The 12,451-nt window shown below is 35.8% G+C and overlaps 1 protein-coding gene across 1 annotated transcript in view; it reads right to left on the reverse strand.

The window, feature by feature from the left end:
- LOC133527359 (high affinity cAMP-specific and IBMX-insensitive 3',5'-cyclic phosphodiesterase 8) overlaps positions 1-11,967 on the reverse strand; it is a 311,161-nt gene extending 299,194 nt beyond the window's left edge. The window contains exon 1 of the mRNA XM_061864311.1: positions 11,255-11,967. The gene's annotated coding sequence lies outside the window, so the exon portion shown is untranslated. The remainder of the gene's footprint in view (positions 1-11,254) is intronic.
- Positions 11,968-12,451: the final 484 nt, after the last annotated feature.

Below are 12,451 nucleotides of genomic sequence, written 5' to 3' on the forward strand. Positions count from 1 at the left end.
ATTGAAATGCTATTAAATAAGTAACAAAGGATATTTTAGTTCCAACGTTTATACTATTACTACATTGAGCATTGGCAGTATTCAATTTAAAAATGATGTTATTGAAATAAGCAGTAACAATTCTTCACTGACCCTGTCTTTTTAAGGTTTACAAATAGTCAGTATGAAGGATAATACGAATAATCTAGCGTCCCATTAGCCTAAAAATGTAATAATTTAAAAATAATGAAATACATAGAATTATAGATGATAATTTATAATCGTTTACAGTACATATGGTGCTACTTTACCGCCCTTCTGCGATAATTAGCACATTACGTAACTATGTCGAGAATTTAAAGGGTCATACTGTAAAACGTTGTAGGATACATGTGCGAATAGGTATTCGCAACTCGTGTCGATTTAACACAAGCCTACTCATTGAGCTTACTGTAGGACTTAGTCAATTTGTTGTAATAATGCGCTATAATATGTATTTATTTAGTTTATGTGACTGTTACTGAAGGCATTAAAATACGTGTGTCTGGATTTATGAAATGAGTTGAAAGTGAGTTACGACAGTCTTTGCAAAACGTCATCTTAACTGATACTAGAAATGAGGTCAAATGAAATCCCTTTGTTTTTCAGAGGTGTTCAAGATTTGAATGTCGTAATTAAATTGATATCGACGTTATTTTATTATGACGTGATAATAAGAACATTTTTACAAATAATAAATTTGTTGTAACAAAACAGTGTATCTTTATGCTGGCCATGATTTGCGGTTTATGAACGCAACATACACAGTTAATGATATGTGTGTAGATATTTTTTTTAACAATTTCCACTGTATGTTATCGTTTTTCTCTTATATGCGTATTACTTGTGTGTTTTACACACCACCATTCACATAAATTAACTTGGTGTTGAGTTTTATGGGGTTTTCCCCCTAAAACTCAACACCAACTAGTAACAACTAGCAAGTAGGTATGTAGTTTTAATTACGCCCTTACAAGCAGAACCTTCAGGGACTGTCGTTCCCGACCTCGACAGTCATAGAAATTAGACCCCTTTATTATTTGTCACCATTCCTACAATTCTCTGAAGCACCTCGAAAATTCACTGTACAACTAATTTGCACCTTGTTACCTGGTAATTAGAACGGTTTTCATCGTCTGACTCTTGATGGATACCTAATTATCTTGGGTAATGCTAGATTATTATTTGGAAGAAGCTATCCTTTGCCTTTACTAATCATAAAGTTATCATTTTTACCAAAGATATATATAACTCCGTATAAGATAAATAAAAACCAAGAAAAAAAGTACCTCGAAAAATCAAGGAAAATGTATGCTCGAATAGATGGTAATATATATCTTTGACCTATACTCGAGTCAGATGGCGTCACGTTTTGATATTTAACACATATCAGTGAAAGAACATGGGTCAAATAGTCATATGTTATTCTAAGAGTTTTAGTCCTGTATCGAAAGATGGCAGTAAACTTAGTTGACTACATAATTTACTTTAACAATACGCCTCTATAGTAAATTCTCTTTTCTTATCTTGTTTATGCTGAAAGAATTAAATAATAGGTACCTACGTGCCTTTTAATTTAGCTATTACACTGGTGGCTTTTGGTAGCGAAGCAAAGCGACAGAATAAATTGCTTCATTAATTTACATCATGATGATTGACTTAAATTTCGATAGTTTTGACATACGACACATATCACGGAATGGCATACTTATATAATGGCATATATTCGTTGTGTATAATGGTGTATATGCAAAAATTTATGGGGGAATTATGTTTTCTAGTAAACCAATTAATTTCTGTATAGATCGTGTCATTCACGGAGATGCGTGCCTTGACTCGTATTGTCATATTATTAAAGTTTAGATTTGACAAATCTGCGCGTCATCGTGGATGACACGAACTATATAAATCAGTATACAATTATTTTATGAACAGCTAAGAAAGACGGCCTACCTACGTAAAGATTTTTATAAAAAGGCTAAGTACTCATATGATAACGGTAAAAAAATATCACATAGATGGACCTTTACGTAGTTAAGTAGCTAATTAAATAGGACAGCTTAAAATGAAGGGTTATCACGAGCTGCATTATGCTGAAGTCAATAAGCGAAAACCTAATAATTATTCATCTTTGAGCTAAACATTGAAAGCCTGGTGAATGCACAATTACAATATTCACGATGATTTATGAAATAATTTCCGTTCAACAGAGAGTTATGGTGCACTCGGGCACACCAGTTGCAATTCCCTGCAGTAATAAATGCACAGATATCCACATCTGTTCACAGTATATTTCATTTTATGCAGCTCAATATAGGACATGAACTTTATTGTTTTTTGTTTTCGTTTCATATATTTTACTATCTTCATTGGATATATTTTATGAAAATGGATTCGCCTTATTTGCACAAAATGATAGAACTACCCTTTCACAACGGAGACTACAGTATGTTGTATTTTAGCTTGACATTTCCAAAATCCTAAATTTTGTCAAAATGTTTTTTTAATGGAAACATCCCTACGTTTTTTAACTATCGAATTTATGGAAGTGTCACAAATATAAAATTCGGAAAAGTTTAATATTTAGAACATCTATGTCACCTGAATTGAATGCCATATAATTCTAACGTACATCATAAATTAATTTAATAATTAAAACATCACAGTGAAGCGATATGGTATAATATTGATATCGCATAATATATAGAGGATTCAATTTCATGAAATAAAATCCTTTGAAAGAATGCCTCTGTTCAGGAAAATCTCTGAATAGTGAATGAAATATGGAATTAAAACCTTGGTTGTCCGATCGTATTGGATTTCCATCGGCATTCATGGCTTTTGTCTGGGTTTGTTTCATTCCCGATCGCCTGGGGACTGGGATGGGTAGAATGCCTAAATTAATTGAATTGATGTTTTTAGGAGGCTTTAAAAAACAGGAGCATCTACATACGTATTTACTAACAGCGAACATAGATGGTTTTGTTTATATTGACAGTCGATTTTTACCACAGCCATAGGGTAAACCGTCTATTACTGGCCACCGTCCAATTACTGGTCACCTTATACTAAAACGGATTCTGTATAAATAAATAGAATTCTTATTTTAGCCATTTTAGTATAAGGTGGCCAGTAAGTGGAGGGTGGCCACTTTTATTTATTTATTTATTTATTTATTTAATCGTATGGCTAGATATTTGTCAAGGTCGCTTACAGTATTAGTGAAACTTTAACTAATTAGGTACTATAATTTTACATCTAGCTCCTTCACCCATCGGGCTGCGTTTTCATCAGGGAGGAGCAAGTCCAGAGTATCTCCAGGGTATTTTCTCTTTGGGCAGTCGTAGATGATATGGTGCATGGATTGCACTGGCTCTCCGCAATCACACATTGGTGACTCTCTCCAGCCACACTTGAACATGTACTCTCCGCAAAGTCCATGTCCAGTTCTAAGCCTGTTCAGCTGGCACCACTCTCGTCTGGGGGCCGAAAAGCCGAATGGCTTTTGCGTGGGGTCATAGTGGGATGCAGTGGCCTTTTGGAAGTACCTATATGATCGATTTGATAATTAATACGGCGTAGTACCTATGTACTTACATTCCTACACTCTGTAATCTAAGAAATAAACATCAAAGGACCACGGTTTCTTTGAAGGATCTGCTAAAATCACAAAGGCGACTATTTCATCATTCCAAAATGTTAAAAGCATTCAATAAAACCTGAAAACAACCAATTCGTTTTCAGTATCGTCAGCGTCAATTAAACAGCATATCTAGTTTAAATACAAACGAGCTTTCCGTCTCCGACATATATCTATCGATAAACAGTTGTATGTACAGTAAAACCACAGTACACATGCGTCATTGTGTTACGGAGGAAACACAAAGCGTGCTCGCAGCTTTATTGGAAACCCGTCACGCTGACACGTCCGTGTGTGTGTGCCTTATGCTTTTATAAGTCAGAAATCGTCTCATTGTAGAGCATGTCAATCGCGTAGGTACGCAAATGATGTGATAAGGATGAGGGAAAAGTAAAGTAAAGCGGATGTATTTTAACAGTATTGATGACATGAAGATGATATTTCGTGATTTCGCCACAGAAAAAAGTCATTCAATACTGCAAACGTCGTGTTACCTCTTTGATTTAAATCTTTATAGCTCACGTGCGCAAAGTTGAATGCGTCGTACTAAGAAGGAAATCATGTTTTATCATATTTGTTAAATTTAAATATGTGTATTTAATTAAATCTCTTAATCCAGGCTTGCTGAAAATAATACAATAATAGTTTCGCGAGCAGAACCGCATTTAAGACTACCGGCAAAGTAAAATTGGTTTCTCTGAACTAAACTACCAGGCTTTGGAAGTGGTCAACCTAATGATTGGCTACTGCTGCCCAATATTTAGCCACGTTAAGTACCCAGGGCGCGGCAAAGCCAACCGAAGAGGTATGACGCTAAAACTGTTTGCACTTGAGCCATGTTTGTATTTGCGTCAGCCCAGAAATTGGAATCACAGTATTTTGTTGCCAAGGAAATAAATTGAAATTGAGAATATATTTTACTTTGTGTGATCTTTAACGGAGCTGATGGATTAAGAATACTTTTATACGTTACACGGAATCTAATTTGTTGTTTCCCGTTTGTACCAGTTGTGGCTGTATTTATTTATTTGGTACGAGTACATGCTTTTTCAACTTCGTTCAATTCAATTACGGGATAATGGAAATAATTGAAATTGACGTCAAACGACGCGCGGTTCAACCGAATAGGAGGTTTATTTAATTCTAGCTTGACTAGATAAAACATAACATATTGTTATTAATTTTCCAAATACTTAGTAAAATTAATCTACATTCACAAAAAATGATTTTTATTTGTTTTGTTGAATTTGCGTATGGCATCAACATATTTTTTGCTAATATCTAAACCAAACTGCAGCAAAAGCTGTTGCATTTAAATTGCATTGACACGCTGCATCCGATTTGCAAGTGGTTCCGAAGTTTGAGCGAGACAACGCTATGCTATGTGCGTATTATAAAATCGGATGCAGTGTACCTTGCACCTATTACATATTATCCTAGCCACTTTACAAATACCTCTGTAATAGTATAATACCTACGTCACAGACCTGCATTAGAACTAACCTGCATAAGTTTCTCGATTAGTATGCAAACGAGCCCTCTTACGACTCACGTGTCGACTAGAGGTTTAGTTTCAAACGCTGCAGGTGCAGGGGCGAGTCGAGCACGCAAGCCAGCCAGAAGAACTTCCTCTGAGTGTCGTACGAGATTGTCACCTCGGGCTGCAGCACAGCGTTAGCGGCATGAACATGAAGACGTTTACAACATATCCATGCTGCTGGGAGCAGCCTACTTACTGACATGCTCACAGCGCTATTCGCACTGGTTGGATTAACTCGAATCGCCCACACTCACGCCATTGGGAATACAGGACCGGCCATTACTGCACGTATCTACATCGATGCATTAGTTGACGTAAGTATAGAAAGTTTTATACTCATTGGTCTTAAATTTCAGATAAATGGGAGTTTCGAGTCGAAAGCTTGATACGTCCATTGTACAGCAACGAATAAACGCTCTCTATTCTCTAAAGAATCTAATTGGATTAACGACATTTCATAGCTTCTATCGACATCGGATTTAAAAGTCCTCTTTTCTCCAAGCCGAGTAATATCGTTTGAAAGTATTTGTAACCTAAAAACAAATCAGCTTGTAACAACATCTTACCTACTTTCACCTGAAACCAGCCCGTAAATGGGAAAATACAGAAACATTTATACTTAAACATTAATTGGATTTTGTAGTTTCTAAAGTTTACTGTAGCTGCTAAAAAAATAACTTCATAATCGCATAAACAAAACATACAAACACAACTATAATATACTTGCAAATCTTAATTGCATGGAATTAAATCTCTTGGGTACAAAATGGCCATCTTAATCAGGTTACGAAAACTCTAAAATCCACGACCAGAGTCAGGATTTTATCCTCTGTCAAATAAAGCTGTGTCTGCCGAAGATCTATCCGCAGACATATCCATGTTTTTTGCTCGCCGTACATTTACAGACTTATATACCAGACGGATACATCCATAGCTTTTGTTCAGCTGCAGACCAACTAGATCGAATTAGAACAACAACAAATATCCGGGTAGTAAAGTGCGCATTAACCAGCAATCTCAATATGAAACATAAAACCGACAAGCACGCGTCACCGAATAATGGACCGAGCGATCTGGCGGCCACTGTTCCCTCCTTAGAGATGTGCACTTACTTACCTTTGCCAAATACTATTCGTGTGTTATTGTCAATTTAAATTGACATATTTTAGTTAGGTAGTAATACAATTTCTTAGTTAATAGTTTCATAAACAAATAGTTGCAAAAATGTTAGACCTAGACTATAAAATCATAATAATATATAATTATAGGTGGTGACAAAAAATTGGTCCCAGTATTTCGATCGCTGATTCCTCTGGCCCCTTCGTTGATGAGTCGTGCCATTTCACGTCAAGAAAACTCATCTATTTCTGTATTTATTTCTATAGAAATTTTCATCCATCGGCTGCAATCAATCATGTATTAAGAGACGCTAACAGAAATACCCGTTAATGATCAATCGGACCTATCATATAAATAAATCCATCCACATAAGCTTAATAGCCACTGTCAATCGTAATTTCTCATTTTACACTCCGTTTTGAAGTTTATCGCCCTGGTTTACAGTAGCATTCTCAAGAACTTAAGCCCAGGAAGTGTTATTGTCTAAACGATAAGATACAGTTTAGTAGGTACTTCAATAATATAGATAGCTGGTTACATTCTTTGGCAATACTGAAGTGAAAAATAAGAAATGTTATAAAATGAAATTAATATTGTGGTGTATTAATTTCTTTACTTTGTCATTAGTTTTAACCTTCCCTTAAATTTCTGATAGCAACAATTAGTGGAACGGGTTCTTTTATTAGGGTTCCGTACCCAAAGGGTAAAACGGGTCCCTATTAATAAGAATTCGCTGTCCATCCGTCCGTCCGTCTGTCACCAGGCTGTATCTCATGAACCGTGATAGTTAGAAAGTTGACATTTTCACAGATGATGTATTTTTGTTGCCGCTATAACAACAAATACTAAGAAGTACGGAATCCTCGGTGAAGGAGTCCGACTCTTTTGTCATAAGGACAGTGCGAAATGGATAGTCTTTTTTACCCAACAAAAATGTATCTATTAATGATTTTACAATTTCACGGCAAAAATAGGTAGAACCCACCCACAGCGATATATGATAAAATGCGGCCATCATAACAGGTTAGTGATAAAACCATGATAAAACATGACAAAGCGGCAGCGGCACGTCTCTAAAGGAATCGGCCCGCGTCACGTCTCCAAACACGTCGTAAACCACCAACTATTTTAAGACTGCATGACGTCTGAACCGAGATAACTCCCGGTAAAAGTGTCCCCTAAATGGTCTCTTATCAGCGAGATAAACCGCTGATAAGGCGGTGATGAGACCGCTTATCGTCCTACGGCGTACTATATGTCTAATGCATGCTGCTACTATGTTTTGTGTGATAAATGTGTTCGTGTTTTATTTTAACGTGTAGTAGTGTTGTTAACGTTTTTCTCAATGTACCTAACATTGCGAAAAACATCCACCTACGCGTGACGTTGCTCCTAAATACTGATTACTCATTTTTTATATAGCAAATATGTTGCCATAATCGGTAGTATGAAAGTATGAAATATATTAAATTCATTTCCTCTCTCCTTCCTCTCCTTCCTCCTTCCTTAGAAATGATGATGCCGAGGCATTATCTGTCACAAAATATCATAATTGGGTTATAAATAATTAATTATGTTATAAAATGAACAACGTATTCGTCGCACAGCGTATCAGTATTGCGATACAACTACAAAATGCCGCCAGCATCCATGGTACAATGTCTCAAGGTCCTATTTAGATTTCGATTTAAGCTACTAATAGTAATCCTCTATATGAGTATATCCATTATGTGTATTGTTATGGTAAATAAATAGGTATAATATTGATTAATTATTTAACTCTAGTTTATTAAACAGATATTATCAATATCGTATTAAGCATCATTCTTTGCTCTATCTCTAACACATGCTTACAATCATTTAAAAACAACTTTATCTCCTTGTCTCGACAATAGAGTCGTGTTCAGATATTTAAGAGTACCTTCTTCGTCCCGATATATATCAGATAATTAGTACATTTTACATAACACGAATTTAAGACAGTATTCAACATAGACAATAACAGTTTTAAGTTATCAAAAGTATACAGCTGAATCGTATATAAGGCCGTCACCATCTATTTGATGCGGAATGTACGTGTGCTCACAGTGTTTAAAATTATCATAGTAACGTTGGATAAAAATCTTAATACCTAAAACTTTGTATTTTATGGAAATCGGCTTAAAATATATCTTATGTTATACCTGTAAAACTTGCTATCCGTGACAATAGTTACACTAAATATATTGTGACAAAAAAATTAAATTTAGTAAACAGATTGATTTGAACGTCGTGCCTTTATAGTTAACGGCTTTGCCTCGCAATCGACCGATACGAGTAAAAATTGGTTTGACACAAAACTCTTTATCACAATATACATATGCGTGCTCCTATTAAGTACTCATACATACAGGGAGTGGCTTGTACGCAGACGTGTTTAAAAACATATTTATCTTAAAAGGTTTAGAGGAAGCCACGTTACATTTATAGTTAGAAAATATTAGGATCGAATATTAGGGATATAGGGCAAATAATCACGTGCACCTATTGACTTAAAAACATACCTACAAATAGTAAACAAAAATCATTGCAAATTATAATTTTGATGAAAATCTAAAATGTAACGCAAAATGTAAAAAATAGTATTAAAGTAAAATATCTTAATAACGTAGATACCTAATGTCACGTTCGAAACGTCAGGCCAAATAATAAAGTGCACAAAATGAAATCCCAGAGGCTTATTTTGGTTGCAATAACTGGTTATGAATTTGATTTCTTCTTTTAAAATATGACCTCCATCAAATCTATGATGATTTTGCCGATGTCAAGAGTCGTTGTTCAGTAGTAACTTTTAGTAAGTGTGCTCGTAGAGCATGACGTTCAGTAGTTGCTTTTAGTATAAGTTAACAAATAGCTGGACTTTACTAAAAGCCACGACGGATTGCCGGGTGTTGATTACAACACGGTTAAACATGTTTCAAGATTAGTTTTTCATTAGCTGCACACTTCCACGATAGTTTACTGCATAATAAGCTATCAATATTACACTTTAAACAACATTAATGAAAACAAACAAAACACAAAAAAAATATTCTCGAGATGTCTTCACCATCTTGAATCTCAACCTGAATTTGATCTGGATTTGTTATGGATATCTGTCAGCTGTCAACGGCTGTTTCTGACTGAAGAAAATATCACTGTAGATTTTTTTTAAATTATGAAAAAATATTTTGTCATGAAAAAACTCTGATTATCTTCACTCGCTAATAACCTGTTTATTCATCGATGGGTACCGTAATCCCTCAATATTTCTTAAACGCAACCTTTGCCTTTCTCCCCGATGATTGAACGGCGTGCGTTATAATATAACAGACTGAAAAATCTGAAATATAAAAGGGCAGTAGGTATCGTTGTGAAGTAAGCCGAAACCGATATATAAAAAAATTGATTGTAGGTAACTAGTTCAACATTATAACAATGTCGCTAAAGTCCTGAAATGGTTCTGTAGAACATTTTACATATAGCCCCTTCAACCTACTATACCAGTGGGGCAACACTCCTCCTTTCGGTTATTCTCGGCTCCGTCCGGCTCAGCTTGCTCCGAGCAATTATTAGGGTTGGCACAACTTGACGTCCCTTTGCGTGCACGACCACAGATAAGATAATGACTTGAATTTTGACAACCCTAAATAGTCGAAAGGGATAGTGCCGTACATTAGAAAGGGAGGGAAGACTACTAAGGCAATATACTCGTAATTCTGTGTTTAATTAAGTATATTTTGTATGTCACTAACAGTGTTTAATCTTTATTCCTTTATGTTGTTCACTTTACCTACCAAGTGAGATGCCTAACACACGAAGTGTAACCCATAATCCGATCTCACAGCGCCTCAGTAGTCATGATGGTTAGTAGGAATACTTGCCTAAAAGCCGTTTAACTGTATTCATCCATTGATGCTATACAAAATTATGTATTTCTTTTTTGTGTATGTGTTGACTTTTTTTTACTGAGGCATATTTGAGGTAATTTTATCGTACATTTGCGTTTGTATATCAGAGCTAAAGGAGAATATTATGAAGACATGCGGTTTTTTCCAAGTAAAATGATTATAGTTTTAATTTTTAATGACACTTTGTACAAGACGTGTATGTAAGTAAAAAAACCTTAAAATAATTGCTAACGATTTTCTGGGCCATCCTGTAAATCACAATTAATAGGTATTTATACGGCTTCAACAAGCAAACCAGCATTCAACCAGTCGGATGGTGAAGGGTTGCCGTAACCTCTGGGCTGTTGCAAGATCAGGGGTTATATACCTGTTGTCAAGGAGTACAATTTAAAACACATTTACCTAACCTCTGGTGGCACACTATAGAAAAATTGGCAGTCTTTGAATCAGTGGTATTAGATTATAAAATTAAATTTGTTTCGTTTTAATAGCAAACGACACAAAACAAAAGCAACTGTTATATTAAATAATAATTCATTTATATTTCATTGAAGGTTATTTGTACTCGTATTAGGACCGTGGGACGCTAGAGGTTTAAACGAAATCTCTCCTTAAAAACAAAAACAAGTTCTACCTATAATCTAGCCCCATTCACTCGTACTAACAAATTCACACTTTCCCTTGCCACGTCATATAGGTACATCCTCTCAGCTTTATAGACGCTGCCTGAGCTAAAATCAGTTATCTGATATCTAACTCGCCTTCAGGAAGTCGGCCGTCGATCTTGTGTCAACAGCACCTTATGACAAGCAACACGACTAAATGATTAGCACACTTGATGCTGTTGACTCTATACAGAGTTCCCCCGCTATTAACTACTTGCAAAACACGTCGAAGAAAATCACTAAAAAAATCAGCGCCGCTAAAGAAAACAAACTTTAACCCACATTACATATTGTGCGTAACGTAGATTATTTTAAAGAAGCTTGAAAATAAATGCTAACTCACCTCTTTCAAAACACTCAAGCTTCTTACGCGATAACGTTCCAAATGATCACTAAAAATCCAAATTTTTCGTTCACTTCAATGAAACACAAAATTATTTAAGGCGAGGAGCCTATAAACCTTTTTTAATATGGTTTAAGGGTAGGACAAGGTTCGTAACTAACGTGATTTTACGCGAGCGGACACACGAGAGAGCACCGAGCGTGCTCTCTGAGCGGAGACTGCATGCCGACTGACGTCCCGCCGCCCGCCCAAGCTTCGCCGCCGCCCAAGCGAAAAATGTTAGCATAACCACTCACATTTAATACGACTTTTAATACCGTTACATTATTAATATGCTAATTTTCTTATGGGCCGGCAGCGGGCGCGGGCGCTGAGCGACTACGCATCGTAAACATGAGACGGCGAGTATCATTGGCACTGTTTTGTAGAGATTGGAGCAACACTTGGTTATAGTTCGTGTCATCCACGGTGACGCGCAGATTTATCAAATACTGTTTCGTTCGCTACAGAGCGTAAACAACTGGCACGTTGGCTACGCACCTGTACAGACTGCATTGAGAATGAGAAGTCGTCAAGTGTTGTCATAAACCTCAATTTCTAAACTAGTGGCTCTATGAACTGTAGACATCGCCAATTTGAAAAATATTTACAAACTGAATAGACAAAGTAAGTCTATGTAAGTATAGAACAGAATTATTCTCTACAGGTAGCATTTCTCAACAATCGGTTGAACCATACCAACCAAACCATAGGTATATATGGGGAAACAAGATTAGTTAGACTATTCTATTCGAAGTATTAGATTCGATAAATTAGTAACGTGTTTTAGGTTTTGAGAATTCAACCCCTAAAAGGGGGAAATATGGTGACAAAGTCTAAAAATCAACATGGGTATTATTTCTATGGTTTATCGGGTCCCTCATTACGAAAATAACAACGATTGTTTAATCTAACGAGGTGGACGTGAAATACAAATCCCCTGTTGGTGTGCGATGGGGTTGAAATGACTAAATATCAATATGGGTATCGTTTTTATGGTTATTATTATTTGGGACGTTATTTACGAAAATGGCATTGAATGGTTTAAAAATGTAATATTGTGGACATGAAAAATGTTGAAAGTATTTTTGCCAAATTGCAATTCAATCGGTCCAGTAGTTTCGAAGCAAGTCGGTTGTAACAGATGGATTGACAGAC

Source organism: Cydia pomonella, chromosome 18, assembly GCF_033807575.1.
Source record: "Cydia pomonella isolate Wapato2018A chromosome 18, ilCydPomo1, whole genome shotgun sequence".
Classification (NCBI taxonomy): Eukaryota; Metazoa; Arthropoda; class Insecta; order Lepidoptera; family Tortricidae; genus Cydia; species Cydia pomonella.